Source organism: Rhincodon typus, chromosome 13, assembly GCF_021869965.1.
Source record: "Rhincodon typus isolate 14 chromosome 13, sRhiTyp1.1, whole genome shotgun sequence".
NCBI classification, from domain to species: Eukaryota; Metazoa; Chordata; class Chondrichthyes; order Orectolobiformes; family Rhincodontidae; genus Rhincodon; species Rhincodon typus.
The window spans coordinates 15862641-15884680 of NC_063344.1; the positions used below are offsets into that span (position 1 = coordinate 15862641).

Here is a 22040-nt window from a genome sequence, read left to right on the forward strand (position 1 = left end):
GAACGTGTTTACTATTTCTCCAGGAACAACCAGAAGATTCTTTCCGAAATATGTGTTTGTTAGCAAGCAGCTGATGTAGATTTAGCACATCCTCACAAATTATTCGCCTTTGCAGGCAATTAAAGTAAACTGACGATTATTCCAAAATTCGTATGGCTTCGTATCTTGCATTCTGCGTACACATAAACTGATCTTAAGCCTTGCTGCCAATATCTAAACTTGCATCAAGGCTCACCTTACCCATCTTCCTTTTCTTCTTCACCTACGCTGGCTCTTGGTTAGACAATGCTTTGTTTTGAGCTGTGCCAACCGGTACTCAGATGGTAGCATACCAGCATGTGTCACGAGTCTTGATCAAGGACCTTTGGACGAATTTCAACAGATACTCCGGTGCAATGCGGTCGTGTTGAAAGTGCCGCCTTTTGAACCGATAAACGCAGCACCTCCATGCCCTCAAATAGGTGCAAACATTCCATGCCAGTATTTAGGAGAAAAACGTGGGAGTTACTTTCGGAGCCTTTGCAAATATTTATCCCTCGATCAACATTAGAAAAAAAAAATTATTTTGTTGTTATTGCACTGTAGTTTATTTAAAGATTGGTGAGCGAATACTAAACCACTGTGATTCCTGCATTGCACCAGTCACAACACTTTAAACCTACTTCTTTGGCTGTAAAGCACTTTGCAAAGTTTAGCGATTGTGGCAGGTGCTGCATGAAAGCAATTAGTTCTTTGGAAATATTCGTTTCAAGTCAACCCACAATCTCTCCCTATCTGCAACTGAGACATCATCATACACAGGACTCTAACCGCAGACAAGTCCGAAAGCAAATTTTATAGCGTTGGAATTTCAGTAATCGGCAAATATCATAATTTTCAATGAACGAAACTTTAAGATATCCACGTACAATAGTTTAACCTATGCACGTCACTCAAATAATTAAGATAGGTTTAAGAAGAGAACAGATATCATAGATATTCCGCTCTCTTGGCTAAAATACGTCAGCAGCAAACCCCATTGATTAAATTGCTTCAAATAGCCACTTGTTCACTTAATTTCTGTCTATAAAAATTTTGTTGAAAATGTATTACTGAACACAAACTTAAGACAAGATAGACTAACTTAACATTCATCATATTTACCTGTTATACCAAGCCGTGTATTGAATATATTAAAAGTCTTGAGACTCGTGGATAATCCTTAACTGCAGTGTAACCAAATAAGAAGGCAACTTGATCCAAATAAATTATTTTCTGAATTTTTTTTACCAGGGGTTAGCTTCTTAAGAATTGTCTTGTTTTTCTAAAATTTATCTATCGTATCAATGAAACTAAAACGTAAAGTCTTCGTGTTCATTTGTGTCCAAATGTGCTTCCTGCAGCTTTCGATTCAGACTTTTTCGTTTTGCAATAACGATGATATTTGCAATAGAAGAAATCAACAAGAACCCAGATCTACTTCCAAATGTTACTTTGGGTTACTGGATTTATGATTCTTGTGGCATGCCTGCTGTGTCACTGAAAGCAGACTTTGAGTTTTTGAACGGTCTTGAAACGATATCTTCAGAATCTGTCTGTCAAAGATTCCCCCGTCATTCCCGCTATTGTCGGTGATTCTGGATCATCACAAACCACGGCTATCGCGTCTTTAATTGCCCCTTTTCAGATCCCTTTGGTAAGTTGTTTCATGAAATATTGTTTTTTTGAAAACGTTTTGTTATTAATTACAAAACTCGGCCCTCTCAGCATAGTGAACTTTAAACTGCATGGCGTTTATCTAATTATCCTAATAGTGACATTGGCGTTTTAATTATTCAGATAAACGCAATAAACAAAACTTTGTCATTTTGAATTTCAAACGTCGTTTCGTGTTTATCAAGTCCGTGTGGACAACTGTGAACGTCATCAGAGGCAATTAATTCATGGCGCCGTTCACCATAGTCCAGTTGATTAAAAGTTTAAAGTATACTATTAAACAAGCAGTAGTGAATTTTATCTTATGTCTGCGTTCATTCCATGTTATTTATGTAAGGGAGTTGAGATTTACCTAAATTACATCATCTTTTAATTATTGATGGCACATCTTTAACAGAATTACATAAATGTTACGGCACTTGGAGAGCATTCGGCCCATTGTGCCTGCACTGGCTCTTCAAGCGAGCATCGTCAGCGAGTGCCACTCTCCCGCTTTTTACCCATACGCTTGCAGCTATTTCTATCCAAATAATCATCCAATGCCCTCTTGAATGTCTCAGTTGAACTTGCATGGTTTCTCAAATCAAAATTGCTTATGATTGCGAAAGATATAAAGAAAAAAGTAGGGACAATTAAAGACGATAACTCAGTAAACTGAAGCAGACATTTCGAGCTCCGAGCTATTACAAACGAAAATCTGTGGAAACCCCTCATAGCAAAATGAAGATTATTCGTCAATGCCAAGTACTTGTAATTACATAACTCAAGTTATATATTTAAAACGAATTAACTGCTTTGTACTGCAAACTTAAGTGTCGCTTATCATATTACTCACTCACTTTTGTATTACCTTGCCTGCAGGTTAGTTATGTCGCTACATGTGCATGCCTGAGCAACAGACATGAATATCCGTCATTCTTCAGAACAATTCCGAGTGATTATTTTCAGGTGAGAGCCATAGCTCCACTTATAAAACATTTTGGATGGACCTGGATCGGGACAATTAGCAATGATGACGACTATGGGAACTTTGGGATGCAGGCTTTCACAGACGCAGTGCGAGAGTTGGGTATTTGTATTGCCTTCTCCGAATCTTTTCACATCACACATCCTCGGAACAAATTACTTAACTATAGACATTATCAAACAATCTTCCACAAGTTATTTTAGCCTTCCTTGCGCAAGCCGATATGAGCATTTTACTGCAGGAAATTGTATGACAGAATTTAACTGGCATACAATGGATAGGGAGCGAGGCCTGGGTCACCACTTCTGTATTGCCTCCTGAAGAAAGTAGACAATTCCTTGTTGGTACAATTGGAATTGCGATTCGAAAAGTACGTGTACCGGGACTGAAGGAATTTTTAGTGCAGTCTCACCCATCTGCATATCCAGGAAATCCTTTAATGAAAGAGTTTTGGGAAAGAGCGTTCAGCTGCAGCTTGAACGCGGAAAACAAATTGGATGACTTAAAACCAGATTCGTGGCCCAAGGAATGCACCAGGAAGGAAAATCTACATACTATGCGCAATGATTTTACAGATGTGTCTGAGCACAGAGTAACTTAAAATGTGTATAAATCGACCTACGCTATAGCTCACGCTCTGCATAACATGCTTTCATGTGAACATGGCAAAGGACCGTTTATTGATAACAGTTGTGCAAATATTTCAAACTTTCAACCGTGGCAGGTAAATACTTTTCATAACATTTGCTTTATGAAAATAAGCTAATTAAATAATTGAAGCTATCCATGATGATGACATGCATAAGGAAAGATGTATTACCATATCTGAATGACAATATGAAAATCTTGCATTTATAAAACTTTTTGCCACCACTTGCCTAGGTCAGAGGGAGCATTATCCTGTTCGTCAAAACTGAAACATAATGTTGTTTATCTCCGTATTCTGCTTCTTTTGATATAGCTTCTTCATTACGTGAAATGAGTAAACTTCAGGACAAAGATTGGTGAAAAATTATATTTTGGCAGTAATGGTGACCCAGTGGCGACATATGATATTGTAAACTGGGAAGCGGCTGACCTTTGGTGCTGATACTGTAACTGTTGGATACTATGATGGAGCTGCTCCCTCAGGCCAAAACTTCCTACTATCTGAAAAGGCAATTGTATGGAGTGGTGGCCAGGCTACGGTAAGGAGTCTCACTGCATCAAAGTATTTCAACTGTTAACAGTTTTTAACTCATCAAAGCCTATTCATAGACAAATAGAACATCACAACTAAAAATAATTAAAATATTATAAATCTACCTGGACCTGCAATTAATTTCAGATCAGGTTGTTAGAGTTTTGTGACTATCAAATGGGCTCGTGAATAGAATAAACACATTCTGTTGTTCTTTCAGTAAGTAATAATGTGAACCTATCATAGGGAACGTAAACCATTCACATCATCCAACCTAATATCAGTTGCTATTTGGTTGTTTAAGAGCCTTCAGGGCATCACCTTTCCCTATCTCTGCAACGTTCATCCAACCACTGCATTCAGCAGTCCAGTTCCAAATTCTGAGAAATCGAATCCAATCTAAAGCTATCCACTTCTCCATCTATCTTTTTGTCTTTTTGCCTAATTTCTCAATCTTAGGCTTTGTGTCAAATTTTGTTTGATTTTGCTTCCACAAAGCTCCTTTTGGATATGTTGTTTGGAGCCACCTGTCAAAAAGACAATATATTGGGAATGCAAGAACAGCAGACTGACTGCCTGTATTTACCATCTGGACACCTTTCCTCAGGTTTAATGTACTCTAGGAATCAGATTCACACAGGAATAATGTCATTAAAAATAATGCTTAATAATGGTTTTAATTTGTGAATATACTCTTAACAATTCAAGCATTTGGAATCTGATGCCAAACTAAACCCTCATGTTACAGCCATTTGAATAACAAATCTGGTTGCCATGTGCTGCTACACTGTATGTGCATTTTTGAAGATTGTTTTCAGTTTGATAAATTAAAAAGGGAAAACCCACATTTATTTAAAGTTTCACACTCTTAGGCCCGCTCAAAACTCTTTATTACAGCAAGATACTTGGTAAAGTGTAGTCACACACAAAGTACCACAAACAGCAATGTGATAATGGCACAGATTTTATGGTCAGTGAAGAATCCTCATGCCAACTTCATGAAGTGGATTTTCTTTTTGTCTGATGTCATTTTGAATCTGGTGCCAAGTAAAGGGGTGGTTCAGGCATCAATGAACATGTTAATAACCAGAGCAAGCAGCCTATCATGGACAGTAAGTCAAGAAGTAAAATGCAAAGCAACATTCACTTTTAATTACAATTTTCTCGAGTGAAATAAATGATTGAGATGTACACATGGAATTGGCATTCACCATTTAAAATGTTTCAATATTATAATGAAGGGATTTGACATTGATAATTTCCTCCTGCTTAGAGTTAAAATCAATAAGGAAACTTAGAATCATAACAGTGACTTACGAAGAGTATTGGAGGCTTTGGGAAAAGAGTCCTTTATGAAATGAAAGCAATACAGCTGTATTGAAAGATTAATAAACTTCTAAGAGTGTAAATAGGTCTTCCTGGCAGTGGGATTATACATTAAAAAGTTTTAAAATTCAATATTATCTAGATTAGTGAATCTGATAAATAATCATATAAAAGGATATGAGAATCTTGAAAGCATTGCTTAGGAATAGCCTGGATTAGGAAAAAATTACATGATTAAAATAGAGAAACAGAAGTATTAAGGGAATCTGGAATTAAGAGGATAAACATATTCCATGATAACATATTTGAAGTTTTAGTTTGGTGGACATAATGTTACATTGTATTTTGTGTATTTCATGGCTGAGTTCAGTGTGGCTAGGTCAAATTCCAGGAGTTTATACTAAATGGCCTCAGCACTACAGCAGTTCAAGAAGCCAGCTCATCAGCACCTTCTGAAGGGCAACAAAGAATGGGTGATAAATACAATGGCTGCATCCTGTGAGTGAATGCATAAAGAAGAGTTTAGATGATAAATCTACTCATGAATATCCTTGTTTTCCACACTTTTATACTCCAATGGCTATCACTGATCATTTCATTGTCCAAAATCACTTTACCTATTCTAATCCTATTTCCATCTATGTCTTTCTTTTCAATAAAAACGTCTAGTCGAGTCCTTTCTATTGGAACTTGCAGGCTTCTATCTGCTAACTCCCAATTCCTCCATTTGTTGCCATATATTTGTAGCCTTTACTCTCCTTAATCATCAACCTGTGACCCACAATGAGGTTGACTCTTAACTGCCGTCTGGGATGGACAATAAATTACCATTGATGCATGTTTCAGTTAAATGTATACACTCATTCCACTTATTCCTAAAGTATGGTCTTGTATCTATCCCCATAACTTTACTAATTTCAGAATTAGGTAGTATGGCAGAAAAAAATCCATTTAACTATTCAACAATAGAGAACAATGTGTTGCATCAAACACATTGCTAGTCCACCCTTTTTCAGCCAATTCCAATACACTGCTCCAGGATCTTTCTGAAGATCAAAGTACAGGTAATTTTCTTTCCTCTGCTATCAACTTTCCTCTTAAATCCCTCCATCACATCTGAAACCTCAGATGAAGAATTGTTTCCTCAAAAGTTTATGATCTATCATTCAAGTGCCTCTTCTACTTCATCTGTCTTTCCATTGATCTCAAATGTCCCCCAGTTTTAGCTCTCCCTTAAACCAAACACAGTTTGCACTAATTGTTCTATCTTATGTTTTCCATAAGATGAATCTCATGCATCCATTATTGATTTCCACTAAATTGCTACTCATTTTGTCTATTATTGTGAATGATTTTCAAATTATTCTTTTTCTTGTGTACTTTTCCTTCACTGGAAACTGCAATTGTTACCTTTTTTGTAAAAAAAAAAGCACAAATCCAGTCACGAACCTTGTTATGTTGAACCACCACTGCATCTCCAACCTCTCTCTTGTCTTTGTAAATTCCTTGAACACATTGGCACATCCCACACCTGTGCCCATCTTTTCTACAACTATAATAACCAGCATCTCTCAAAGTATACCATTCAGATCCTTAAAAACGTTGCCAATTGTAAATTCCAATATCACTGAATCTTTGAATTTTTGGTTTTGATTCTTAGGTTCCAAAAGCAGTTTGCTCTGAAAGTTCCATTCCAGGAACAAGGAAAGGAACAAGGAAAGCAGCAAGGATAGGACAACCCGAATGTTGCTTTGATTGTGTACAATGTTCACGGGGAGAAATGAGTGACATTACCAGTAAGACGTGTCTCAGATATCTTTATTTATTTGATAAGGTTTAATTTTGAATTAAAACAATTCAAATGTCCATGCATTTCTATTTACATTTAACTGAATGCATCCCTCGTCCAACAGAACACAAATCCAATCAACAGCGAGACCAGTGTGTACCGAAGGAGATTGAATTTTTATCCTTTTATGAGATCATAGGGATTATTCTAGTGACATTGGCATTATTTGGATGCTGCACCACTTTAATCGTGATTTTTACACTTTATACTCAAACACACTCCAATTGTAAAAGCTAACAACTCCAGAATTAAGCTTTCTTCTTAATGTTGCATTATTGCTTTGCTTTGTTTTCTATGTTCCATTACATTTATTGGTGAACCCTCAGCCTGGTCTTGCATGTTATGTCACATAGCACTTGGAATTGCATTTGTTCTTTGAGTGCCTTGCATGTTGAATAAAACATTTATTGTTGTCCTGGCATTTAAAGCGACCTTTCCCAACAACAACCTTATGAAGTCGTTTGGACCAGTACAGCAGCGACTGACTATTTTCATTTTGACTTTGTTGTGCATATTAAACACTGCAATTTGACTCACTGGCTCACCACCTCACCACCTCATCCTCTGAAAAACAGCGATTATTTTAGTGAGGTTATTGTTTTTGAATGCAATGTAGGATCCGCAGTCGTCTTTTATTGTGTGCTGGGTTATATTGGATTCCTGTTTTGTGTGTGCTTTGTGGCCGCCTTTCTAGCTCGACATCTTCCTGATAATTTCAATGAAGCTAAACACATCACTTTCAGCATGTTGATCTTTTGTGCTGTTTAGATCACATTCATTCCAGCTTATGTAACTTCTCCTGGGAAGTACACAGAAGCTTTAGAAGTGTTTGCTATTTTAGCATCAAGCTTTGCCCTGCTGGTCTGTATTTTCGCTCCTAAATGTTATATTATCCTGTTGGAAAGAGAAGAATACTAGAAAACATATAATGGGCAAAATGGCTTCTAAAAAGCTTTGAGAATTTGTAAAGCTGCATTCAGATTGATTACTCTTTTGCTATTATCATATAGGAGCAATTCAAATTTGGTAAATCTGCGAATGCTTATTAAGTTCTGCAGACGTTTTATCATTGTCATGCGTTCTGCTTTCATTTCCGATGATCATAAGTATTGGAACGTAAGTAGATTGTTCAACTCATCAAGCCTGCTTGCCTAGTCAATAAGATAACAGCTGATCTGATTACTTCATGTTCATGCCTAGTCTTGAGAATCTTTCACCTCCTTTGCTTATCAAGAATCCAACGATGTCAACGTCTAACATATTCAGAGAATCTGCTATTACAGCCTTTTGAGGAAGAGAGTTTCAAAGACTCATGACAGCTGTGAGGAAAAAAAAAAAATTCTTCTTATTGGTTATGATCTTAGACGATCCCTAATTCTGTGTTCCCCCAATTGGACCCTGTCAAGATCCCTCAATTTTTCAATTAAGCCACCTCTTACTTTTAAACTCCAGCCTGTTCAACGTTTTCTTGTAATAAAATGTTCCCATTTCAAATATTAGTCTAGTAAACCTTACTTAAACTGCTTCCACTGTACTTATGCCCTTCCTTTAATGTGATGACCAATACTAGATGTCATCTTGCCAATGCCCTGTAAAACTGAAGCATAAACTCTTACTTTTGGTTCCACTTCCCTTGCAATAAATGACAATATGCTGTTAATTTTTCTGATTACTTGATGTGCCTGTGTGATAAACTTCTGTGCTTAATGAATTAAGACATCCAGATCTCTCTGCATTCTCAGAGCTCTACAATTTCTCACCCTTTAGATAATGCGTCATTTTTACTTCTCCTGCTAAAATGGACAATATCACTATTCCAATTATACTCCATTTCCTTTTCTTATGGGCCAGAGATTAAAATAGATCAGTTGCTTATTAACTTATGTGATTACACCAAGATTGATATGGAGGTTGCTAAAATGCCATACAGTTAGACCTGGAGTGGTTGTACAGAAAATAAGATGCTGGTGGAAATCAAATGCTCAACACTTCAACTCCTGAAATAATCTAATCAGATTTATAATATTTCATGCATTTACAATACTTTTATGGTGAAGTACGATTTCATTTGGAGGTGTTGCAACATGTGGATACTGAATTACAGACAACACCATAATGTTAAATGGAATTGGACAAATATGTTAGAAAGAAAGGCCATAATGGTAGGCTGGAAATGAATACAATGATAATGATCATGAACACAAGACCATGCTGGAAATAAAAATAACCCTAAACAAATATCATGACAACAATAGACTTCTATATTCTTATGTAAATTACTTTAACTTATGGAGAATAGTCTGCAACTGACATATTTCTGAGGTCTAAGTATATTTCACAAGGCAATAACGAATATTCAACTTTTCAAATAAGCTTGAAGACAAGCTGTTTCCCTTAGTTCTGCTCTAGAATGTAAGCATTGGTTATAAGGCCAACATATTATGCTTAACCATAACTATCCTTCACAACTGAGTGTCAATAACTGAAAGCATTAGACTGGAAAAATTTGATGGACTAGAGCCAAAGTTGGACAGGAAAACTGTCGATTAATAATGGGCTACTTGTAAATAAGAGATGGTTAATAAACAGTTGAGTATACTCCCTGAAAAGGAAGGGACAGAACAACAAGTTTAGAGCTTCCTAGTATTGGGAACACTTTAGGTACCAGCAAAAGCAGACAACACAGAACATAAGGTTTGAGAGTCAGTTTGCAGGGAACATAAAAATTATAGTAAAAGCTATAGATACATGAAAAGACAAAGATTAGTAATGGCAATATAGCTCCCTTCCAGTCAGAAATGTGGAATTTATAATGGGAAACACAAAGATGGTAGACTAATTAAATATGTACTTTATTTCCATCTTTACAAAGGAAGATACAAATACCATCTCAAGAATATGGGGTATCACAGTGTCTAAAGGGAAGGAGGAATTGAAATAAATTACTAGTAGTAGGGAAATAGTACTGAAGAAACTACTGGGATTAAAGGCAGATACTGCCATGGGCCTGATAAACTTTGAATCAGTACCTATGGATTGGAGGGTAGCTAATGTAACCCTGCTATTTAAGAAAGGAGGCAGAGAGGAAAAACAGGGTATTATAGACCAATTAACTTGACATTGCTAGTGGGAAAAATGTGAGAGTCCATTATAAAAGGTGTAATAGGAGACCGCTTTGAAGATTGTGATAGGATTGAACAGAATCAGCATGGATTTCTGAAAGGGAAACCATGCTTGATAAATGCGCTGGAATCTTTTGAGGATGTAACTAATAGAGTTGATAGGGGAACCAGTGGATATGGTTTACTTGGACTTTCAGAAGGCTTTTCATAAGTTTCCATATCACAGATGAGCATGAAAAAATAAAGAGCATGTGATTAGAGGTCATGTACCGAACTAGATTAGGAACTGGCTGGCAGAGAGAAAACAAAGAATAGGAATAAAGGGGTATTTTTCCAAATGGCAGATAGTGACTAGTCAGTGATTAGATCTCAGCTATTCACAATATTCATTAATAATTTAGATGAGGAAACTATATATTTCCACGTTTGCACATGTCATGAAGCTGGGTGGAAGCGTATGCTGTGAGGAGGATGAGAGAAGCATCAGCGTGATTTAGATAAGGTAAGTAATTGGACAAATACATGGCAGAGGTATCATAATGTGGATAAATATGATATTATCCACTTTAGTAGCAAAAACTGGTAAACAGGTTATTTTCTGAGTGTGATAAATTGAAGGGGATGGCGCAACAAGACCTGGGTCCCTGTGCAGCAGTTGCTGACCATAAGCATGCAGGTGCAACTGCTGGTGAAGAAGGCAAATGTTATGCTGGCCTTTATAATGAGAGGATTTGAGTACAGAGCAGCAACACCTTGTTGCAGCTGTATAGGGTATTGCTAAGACCAAACTTGGAGTATTGTGTGCAGTTTAGTCTCCTTAACTGAGAAAGGATGTTATGGATATTTATGAAGCATGAAGAATGTTTACTAGATTGATCACTGGGATGGTGGGAATGACCTTTGGGGAAACATTAGATAATCTGACACTATATTCAGTAGAGCTTAGAAGACTGTGTGGGTTGGTGGGATGGAGGTGGGGAGGGGTGGGAGGATCCCATGGAGACCAGTAAAATTCTGAAAGGTTTAGACAGGGTAGATGCAGGAAAGGTGTTCTCGATGACCGGGGAGATAAGAACCAGGAGACAGTTTAAGGATGAAGAATAAGCCTTTTAGGACAGAGATGAGAAGAAATTTCTTCACCGAGAGAATGGTGAGCTTGTGGACCATAAGGCCATAAGATGTAAGAGCCAAGTTACGGTATTCAGCCCATTGAGTCTATTCTGCTATTCATCATGGCTGATATGTTTCTCAGCCCCATTCTCCTTCCCTCTCCCTGTAACCCTTGCTCTCCTTACTAATCAAGAACCTGTCAGTCTCTATCCTAAATACACTTGAAAACATGGCCTCCACAGCCATCGTTGGCAATGAGTTCCACAGGTTGACCACCTTCTGACTGAAGAAATTCCTGCTAATCTCAATTGGAAAGTGTCATCCCTGCACTCTAAGGCTGTGCCCTCTTGTCCTAGTCTCCCCTACTAGTTGAAACATCTTCCCCATGTCAGCCAAGATGGCAGAGGTGGAGTAAGCAGCATATAGGCTCCTCAGTCTGGGACTCATCTACCTGTGTGATTTTCCTTCTTTTCTCCCCCTATTTTTCTTCTGCTCTCTTAGTTTTCTAAGGTTTTAAAGTATTTCTTTTAAAAGCAAACTTACATTGGAGCAACTGATTGCCAGAGTGGAATGGGTTGGAGGCATGGAGTGGTACAGAATGGGCTGGAGGCATAGACTGATGTAGAATGGCTCAGGGTTGGAGTGAAGTGGGCTGGAGGCATGGAGTGGAGAAGCTGAGGGCTGGAGCAGAGTGGGCTGGAGGCATGTAGCGGTGCAGAGCAGGTATGGTTATTGGACTGTGGACTGGTCAGGGTGGTCAGCGGCTTGCGAGGTTGGTCAGACCACAAGTGGAAGCCACTGCGCTGATCTACTGCAATGTAATGTTTACCTGTATCTGTTTACCTGACTGTAATGTTTATCCTTTTAAATGTATGTCTTATTTTCAAACTTACACTATGATTCACTGTGAGGTAATGTAACTTTTTTCTTCCTTATTTCTCTTTTTGTATCTAAGATTTGTACCTAAATACTTTGTACCTAAGGTGGCGCCATGGGGGCTGACAATGTACACTTTCCACTGTTCTCTTGTATTTCTATACTTCTGTACTTGAGTATATGTGACAATAAAACCTAATTCTAATTTGAATTCTAACTCTGTATCCAGGCTTATCCATATTCTGCAAGTATCACAGAGATATCCCCTTCATCCTTCTAAATTGCACTGAGTACAGAGTCAGATACAGAGTCAGGAAGCAGATGCTATTCAGGTCATGGTGATAGAAGAATCGTCTGCCACAGTAAACTATTGAGGCCAAAGCATTGAAGACTTCAAGAAAGATGTTGATGTATCTTAGGACTAAAGGGATCAAAGAATATGGGGAGAAAGCGGGAACAGGATACTGAGTTGGATGATCAACCATGTCTGCGTATGTTTCCTCCAGTGCTCCAGTGCTTCCCACATTCCAAAGATGTGCAGGTTAGGTACGTTGGCCATGCCAAATCGCCCATAGTGTCCAGCCAAGCTGGATTAGCCATTGGAAATGCAGGCTTAGTGGGAAAGGATAGAAGGGTGGTCGGGGTGGGATGCTCTTTGGAGGGTTGGAGTTGTCTTGATGGATTGAATGGTCAGCTTCCACACTGTAGGGATTCAATGATTCATATGAAATGCAATCAAGAATATTAGTGGAAATGAGAGTGGAAATTACAGAGGCACTGGCAATAATACTTAAGTATTCCCTTCATCTGGGGTCAGCTGGAGAGTTGCAAACATTGTGCCCTTGCTCAAAAAAGATTCAAGGATAAGCCCAGCAACCACAGACCAGTCAATTTAAGTTTGGCATTTCAGAAACTTCTCAAAACAATAATTCAGGATGGAATTAGTCATCATATGGACAAATATTAGGGACAGCCAGCACAATTTCCTAAGGAAATCAAGTTTAACTAACTTGCTGGAGTTCTCTGAGCGGTAACAGACAGGAATGATAAGGGTAGTGTTGTTGATGTGGTGCACATGGACTTCTATAAGGCGTTCATTTCAGTTCTGCATAACATATGTCTGAAAAAAAGTTGTACCTCATGAGGGAAACAGGACAATAGTAACATCGATACCAAACTGGCAAAGTGATAGGCAAGTTGTGGGTAATTGGATATTTTTCAGGTTGGAGGAAAATTTAGGAAGGAGTTCCCTAAGAGTTGGTACTGGAACCCTTGCTTTTCATGATTTATGTTGAACTGTTGAAAGACATTCTGAAGTGTTTCAAAATTTATTGCAGGTTTTGGAAAGTTGGGGCTGATGTTACTGAGATTCTAAAATGACAAACTAATTCAAAGCATCTGTTCAAGTAAACTATTTCCTCTGTTGGGGAAATCCAAAGCAATGAGCACAACGTTAAAATGATCGATGCACTGGAATAAATTGTAGTTTAAGAATCCCAGAACGAATGGTCAAAAGATTTGAAACACAATCAGAAATTATTGGAAAAACTTAACAGGTCTGGCAGCATTTGTGGAGAGAAATCAGACTTAACGTTTCGGGTCCAGTCACCTTTCTTCACAACAGAACAATCGAATCCGTAGCAGAAGATTTTTCCTCTCTCCTTTCCAAAAGAAAATGTAATGCGCATAATTGGGGCATGAAATTTAGCTAAATGACACGGTTAGGGGGCTCAGATTGTGGACATGCAGTAACAGACCCCCAAGTAGATATTCCTGACCTGGTAGTTTGTACCCCCTTATCCAGTAAATTGTCTGATTGGAGTTATAAAAGCGAGGAACAACCCAGATTGGATAAAAAAAATTGGAGAGACTCAGCAGATTAAGGAGCATCAATGGAAAGACAGAGTTAATATTTTGAGCCAATATCTTTGGAATTCGAAGAACGCAGATTGTGGTACCTGGTCTTCAATGTTTGGGCAATGGGTTGACATAAGTAAGCCAGAAGCCCCTACGAGTAAGATATATAAACAGATTGGGAGGTTAGGGATAGGGCGTGTGGACGGGGACTAACTTCATAACAGTCTGCCTTTGAGAGCAGAAAACACCCGCCCAACATGGGCATATACAGCTCATCAGTCAAATTGCGCCATTTCCGTTTGTCTTGGATAACGTCGAACGGTCACCTGTCACAGTTACGAAATTTTCCCGGTCTATATAGCTAAGTTATCATATTTAAATAGCTTATTATTAAACTACCTTAAAACCAACTTCTACGTGAGCAATCTGCGACCCACGGATCAGTATGTTCTAAGACCCTTTAAAGTAACACCAGGAAGCCCTTTTTTCACACAGATAGCAGTCTACATCTGCAACTTACTGCAAGAATGGCGTTGTTGCTAGGCTAGATGGAAATGTTGACACTCAGATAGATAGGGTTTCGTAGATTTAGGTATTAGATAGATATGGAGCAATATCTGATAAATGCAGCAGAGGCAAACATCAGGCAGACAAAATGAAGTCCCCGAAATGCACTGTGTAAAATACATGTTAAATGCTTTTGAACTCATGTACACATCAGACAAGGTCCGGTGGCATGAGGGAACATGCTTGATGAACTGAATGCCATATTCCAGTTCCCACGAATTTGTACAACATATTAGATAGCTCAAAGTTGGAATATTTTTTGCAGTTTTGACTCTTCATTATGGGAAAAGTATTAAAGCCATGACAGTGGGGGTGAGGTTGGAGCAGGAGAGGAAAAAGACACCAGCTTTAGGTTGGAGCTGGGAAACTATGATGCTGAGAGATGTGAGATAACAAGGTGTAGAGCTGGATGAACACAGCAGGCCAAGCAGCATCAGAGGAGAAGGAAGGCTGATGTTTCGGGCCTAGACCCTTCTTCAGAAATGGGGAAGGGGAAGGGGGCTCTGAAATAAATAGGGAGAGAGGGGGAGGCGGATAGAAGATGGATAGAGGAGAAGATAGGTGGAGAGGAGACAGACAGGTCAAAGAGGCGGGGATGGAGCCAGTAAAGGAAAACATCCTTCCACCCCTACTTTCTGCCTTCTATGACCAAGCCAGTTCTATATCCATCTTACTGGTTTACTGTGGATCCCATGTGACTTCCACTTTTGTATCAGCCTGCCATTAGGGACTTTGCCAAAGGCCTTGCTAAAGTCTATGTAGACAACATCCACGGCTCTGCCCTCACCATCACCTTTGTCATTTCCTCAAAAAACTCAATCAAGTTTGTGAAATATGACTTTTCCTGCACAAAGCCAAGCTGCCTGTTACTAATAAGTCTATATTTTTTTCCAAATGTGAATAATTCCAATCCCTAATTTTCCTATCGTTGATGTTAGGCTCACCATCCTGTAACTTCCCAAATTATCTCTGTTGCTCTTCTTAGACCATGAAACATCATTAGCTATTCTTCAGTCCTCTGGGACTTTGCCTGTGACTAAAGAGGATACCAAGATTTCGTACAATGTCCCAACAATTTCCTTTTTCACCTCCTTCAGTATTCTGCAACAGATCTCATCAAGTCTTGTGGACTTATTTACTGCTTCAAAATGCTTTTCAAAGCATCCAATACCTCCTCCTTTTAAATATCGAAATGCTGTAAAATATCAACATATTCCTCACAAGACTTATCATCCACTATGTCCTTCTCCTTTTTGAGTACCAATGCAAAGTATGTGTTAACAACCTCATCCACATCCGCTCGTTCCATGTGTAAACTTCCTCCCTTGTCCTGGAGTGGACGCAGCCTTTCTCTAACTATTGTCATTGCTCCTTATGTAAGCATAAAAAAGTCTTGGGGTTTTCCTTAACCCTGTTTGCCAAGGACATTTCATGGCCCCTTTAGTCTTCCTTATTCCTTGCTTAAATTCTTTCCTGCTTTCTTTATATGCCATGAGGGCTCTGTCTAGCTTCAATTTCCTAAACTTTATATATGCTTTTTTTCCTTTGTGACCAAGCTCACAATTTCTCTTGTCATCCAAGGTTCCAAACCTTACCATCCTTATCATGCTGTTCCTAAACTCTAATCAACTGACCTTTAGAAGATTGACTATTTTTTTTCTTTATTTGTTAACAGGATGAGGGCATCGCTGGCTAGGCAGCATTTATTGCCCATCCCTAATTGCCCAGAGGGCAGCTTAGAGTCAACCACATTGCTGTGGGTCTGAAGTCACATGTAGTGTGCCAGACCAGGTAAGGATGGCAGTTTCCCTCCCTAAAGGACAATAGTGAACCAGATCGGTTTTTCTGACAATCGACAATGGATTTGTGGTCATCATTAGATTCTTAACTCCAGATATTTTTATTGAATTCAAACTCTACCATTTGCCATGGCGGGATTTGAACCCCGGATCCCCAGAATGTTATCTGGGTCTCTGGATTTAACAGTCTGGTGATAACATCACTAGGCCATTTCCTCCCCCTACTTCAGTATCTGAGGTGTCGCAAATGGCATGGCAGGGGCATGAAAATTTCTTGAGCACTATTGCCAAAGTTGTCAGGGTCTACAGCTTTTGCAGTATCCAAGTCCAATTGCCATTTCCTGATATCATGTAAAGTGAATTGAATTGGCAGAGGACTTGAAACTGTGCTACTGTGAATGCCTGGCGGAGGCTAGGATAGATCATCCATTCAGCACGTCTGGCCATAGTTTGTTGCAAATACTACAAGCTTAATTTTTGCACTGATCTGCTGGGCTTCCCCATTATTATGGATGGAGATAATTTGTGGAGACTCTTTCTTCTTCAGTGAGTTGCTTAATTGTCCATCAGCATTTATGACTGGATGTCCAAGACTGCAGAGCAGCATTTCAAAGATAGCCTGTGTTCAAGGAACGTCATTGTTTGGTCAGATATCCACTGAGTGGCGACTTATGGGGGAATGGCACATGACAAAGTGGGGGCAGAAAAGGGATGGCAATATGGCAGGGTGGGTAATTAATATGGCAAGTTTGGTAAGACAGGGTGGGAAAACTCACTCGATCTCATGACAATAAGCACTCCAAAAAAACTCAATGCAATTTGGACTTAGCCAAGTAACATGTTAGATTTGGCACAAAGTTGCTGGATTGGTTTTGTTTGCAGAACAGTCAGATGTTTTGTCTGGTGAGATACTCAGAACCAGACACTGGTAAGCTTTGAAGTGGCTCAAGAGACTTGATGCTGACAACAAAGGCAACTACCCCAAAGCAAAACTTCATTTGTGGTGGTAGTTGTGGAATCACTTAGCTCTGGTTAATACCTGCTGCTTGCACAGTTTGGCATGTACATGGTCCTGTTTTGTAACTTCACCAGCTTGGCACTTCATTTTTAAGTATACGAGATACTTCTCCTATTACATACTCCTGTGTTCTTCACTGAACCAGAGTGAATCCCCTGGTTGGTAGAGTGGTGTATATGTTCATCCCTGAGGTTGCAAATTGTGTTTGTGTACAATTCTGCTGCCACTGATGGCCTTCAGTGCCTCGGGGATGCTCAGTCTTGAGTTGTTCAATCTGTTCAAAGTTTATCTCATTTAACACAGTGATAGTGCCACACAATATAATGGAGTGCAGTCTCAGTGTGAAGATGGAACTTTGTCTCCACAAGGACTGGGTGGTGGTCACCCTTACTGATACTGTCATGGACAGTTGTGACTGAAACAGGCAGATTTGTGAGGGTGAGGTAAGGTATTTTTACTCCCTCTTGGTAGTTCCCTCATGATGTGCTGCAGACCCAGTCTAGCAACTATGTCTATTAGGACTTGACCAGTTTAGTCAATAGTGGTCTTGCTGAGCCACTTTGGTGGTGTCATTGAATACATCATTCAGAATGCAGCCTGCACCTTTGCCACACTCAATTTTTCCTCCAACATGAAACAGTACTGATTCATTAGCCTAGAGGGTGGGGGTGATACATAATAACCATGCAAAGGTTTCCTTGCCCTTATTTGACCTAATGTCAGAAAACTTCAAGAAGTCTAGAATCAATATTTAAGACTCTCAGGACAATTCCTTCTTAACTGTGTACGATTATGCTGGCTGCTCTGCTGGGTCTGGGTCTGGGTGGAACACCAGCACCACCACCACCACATCCCCTTTATCTTCTTACTGGGACTGGATGGTCACTACAACTGGTGGTGTGGCTGGTACTCCTTTGCTGCAAACAAAACAGAATGGAAATGAGGGGAGTGGATGGTTTTGAGAAAGGAATGGATGTCAGAAGCACAATACTGATGAAAAATTTTGTTTCAGAAAGCAAGAAATACTACCAGTGTCATGATAGTTAAAAAGATGAAGGATCATCACTTATGCATATAGTTTATACGTCAACCAGAAACAGCTATGATGCTGAATGGAGAGATAGTAGGAACTGCTGATGCTGGAGAATCTGAGATAACAAGGTATAGAGCTGGATAAATGCAGCAGGCCAAGCAGCATCAGAGGAGCGGGAAAGTTGATGTTTTGGGTCTGGACCCTTCTTAATTGAATGTTTATCAAGGATTATGAGATCACAATAAGTAAAAAGTTGGTGGAGTGGTATGTTGTTGTGGTTATTAATCAGCACCAAGTAGACAAATCAAATGGACAGAAGGAATTTCAATTGCATTTATGGAATGATTTGAAGGCAGTTTGCTGGAGAAGGTATTGACGAACATAATAGTTGGGGGAATGTTTTTGAATTCCAGAGGCATTTGATAAAATCCCACATAAGAGACTTTTAACTAATGTAAAAACCCATGGAACTGAGGGCAAATCACCGACATGGCTGGGAGATTCATTGAGTGGCAGGTGACAGAAAATATGGATAATGACTAGGTAGTCAAATTGGCAAGATGTGACCAGTGCTGTCCCACAAAATCTGTGTTAGGGCCTTAATTGTTTGCATTATTTATTAATGACTTTGACAATGGCATAGAAAGTCATATATCCAAATTTACTGATGACACAAAGTTAGGTGGTGTTGTAGACAGTGTAGATGATAGCATAAAATTGCAAAGTGATATTGATAGACTAACTGAATGGGACAAACTGTGGAAGATGGAGTTCAAAGGACGCAACAATGAGGTTATCTATTTTAGGCCAGATAAGGATAGATCAGCATACTTTCTAGATGGTATAAAGTTAAATACAATAGATATCCAAAGAGACATGGGGGTTTAATTGCATAAATATTTAAAATGTCACAAACTGGTGCAGAAAATAACCAAGAAAGCTAATGGAATGATGACCTTTATATCGAGTGGACCGGAGTATAAGGATGTGCCGCAGTTATACAAAATCCTGGTTATACACCACTTGGTGTACTGTAAGCGTATCTGAGAATCATATCTTAGGAAGGATATATTGGCCTTGGCTGAAGTACAATGTAGGTTTACAAGAGTGATACCTGGTCTTCAAGAGTTAGGTTATGAGGAATGATTATACAAATTAAGTGCAGTATCTCTAGAATTTAGAAGTTAAGGAGTGATCTGATTGAAGTCTTCAAGATATTAACAGGAAAATACAGGGTAGATAAGAATAAATTATTACACTGGTTGGGGATTCCGGAACTAGGGGCATAGTCATTAGAATTAGTGCCAGACTATTCAGAAGAGATATTAGGAAGCTCTCTGCGCACAAAGGATGGTAGATCTTTGGAATGCTCTTCCACAAACAGCAGTGGATGCCAGTTTGGTTGTTAATTTTAAAACTGAGATAGACACATTTTTGCTAATGGAAGACATTAAGGGATATAGGCCTAAGGCTGGTATATGGAGTTAGGCTACAAATCAGTCCAAAAGTGTGCAGGTTAAGTGGATTGACCATGCTAAATTGCTCTGTGGTGTCCAGAGTGTGGGGGCTAAGTGGATTAGCCATGGTAAATGCTGGATTACGGGGATAGGATAGGGGATGGGGCTTGGTGGCATGGTCATTGCAGGGTAGGTGCGGACTAAATTGGATGGATGTGCTCTTTCTGCACTCTAGGATTCTATGATTCTATTATCTCATTGAACGGCAGACAAGCACAAAGGGCTGAGTGGCAACTCCTGTTACTATGTTCCTATAACAATGAATTCTTAAGCAATTAGGGAGGAAGCTATTTCACATTTTGTTTTGTTTTATAAGACAAGCTAAGTTATCACCTTGAAGGAAGTGATCATTTGAGAAAGAGTGGTCACAATAGTGTAGAATTTCAAAGTGAGATTCACAGTAAGCCTGAAAGTAGAATATAGAAATTAAATAAAGTTGCGCACATGTGAACCAACTAGCTGGGATAGATTCGGAAAGTAGATTCAAGATGTTGTGTTTGTGCACTGATGCACAATTCAAGATTTCATAATTTACAACAAATGTCTATTGAGAAGTACAAATTCTAAAAGAATGGTAATCAATCCATGAAGAGTTTAACAACTATTAGATTGAAGGAACTTGCTTGCAATGTTGCTAAGAGTGCTAATTTTGATGATTGAGAGAATTCTAGGTAGCAAAAAAGACCAAAAATTTGATGGGGAAGGAGAAAGTAAAATATGAGTGTAAACTATCCAGAGATATAAAACAGATTTCAAGGCACAGATATGTGAAACGAATGTTTAGCAAAAGCAAATCTGTGCCTGTTAAGCCTCAAACTGAAGAAACAATAATGGGGAATAAGAAAATAGCAGAAGTCTTAAATGACTCCGCATCTATTCTGCATCGACATCATTCCTCTGCTACCGTTAGCATTTCCCTTTTTCTTTTGCTCTCGGATTTATATTGCTGGTCTGCTTCAGCTTCTGGATAATTGAAACCTCTTCCGGCTGCCGATCCCAGAATATTGACAGTGGAGAATTCTAGCGTGGTAATGTGATTGACTATGAAGGGGAGATCAGTTGGATTCTTTTGTAGACGTTTTTGCCAGGCACTTGATTAGCATGAATGCCTTTATTTTATATCGACTCTCAGCGCTTTAATCTTCATCCGGGATTTACACCGTTTAAATGGTTTCCTTATAATATGTTAGTAATGACCATAAATTGCTCGCAGTTGTGTTTTTTGTGTGTTTGTGTGTGTTTCAATTTTCTCCACGGGATGCGTTTTAATATGGCCAGGAAGTTCCTTTGGGGACATGTTCATTATTTAGGAACTGCAGGTCTACATTGCGGTGGTTTCTAATGAATGAGAGCATAATAAAGCCAATTGATGGCACTGTGATGGAACTACAGCTGCTGTTAACAATGTGCCGCCTTAATTCATGCTGGCTTTTCTTGCTGCTACTTGCTCCCGCGTGTTTGCTCAATAACCCACTCTGCCGGCGATGGGGGACGGCTGCTTTGCTCGGTGTGTCAAAGGACGGCGACATTCTCCTCGGTAGAATTTTCAGTGTACACGCCAACGTTGAGGCGCAGGATCTTTCTTTTGAAACCCAGCAAAAAGCCACCGTATGCAAAACATGAGCGGAGCCTTACCACTGGAGAAAGCATTTCAAACAAAATTTTGAATTGCGTATACTTTTGGTGCGATTTGTAAGAAGCCCATCGCTTAATGGTGCCAATTGTTTTATTACTAGAAAGTACTCGTTATCTAGATATGTTTGTTTATACAGGTACTTTGCGTACGTTACGTTTTTATTTGTGATCCGTAGCTTCTTAACAATTATGCAGAACCGTTGCCAGAGACTTGAAGGCAGTTTCATTTGACCCGATTAACGATTAAATGTATGGTGAGACGAAACCCACCTGGATAAAATTTAATATGTAAGTTCTTCCAGCGACGAGGCAACTCAGATGCCAGTTTTCTGTAATGCTTTTAGTCAATTCCGTGAACAAAACTGTAAATATTTTGAGATAGTAGGAACTGCAGATGCTGGAGAATCTGAGATAACAAGGTGTAGAGCTGGATGAACACAGCAGGCCAAGCAGCATCAGAGGAGCAGGAACGCTGACGTTTCGGGCCTA

General features: G+C 39.1%; 3 pseudogenes; all 3 read left to right on the forward strand.

Moving 5' to 3' along the window:
* Positions 1–1416: 1416 nt before the first annotated feature.
* Positions 1417–3721, forward strand: LOC109927654 (annotated as a pseudogene).
* Positions 3722–4795: 1074 nt separating this feature from the next.
* On the forward strand, positions 4796–7975 carry LOC125481009 (annotated as a pseudogene).
* Positions 7976–21383: 13408 nt separating this feature from the next.
* Positions 21384–22040, forward strand: part of LOC109927652 — a 14323-nt pseudogene continuing 13666 nt past the window's right edge.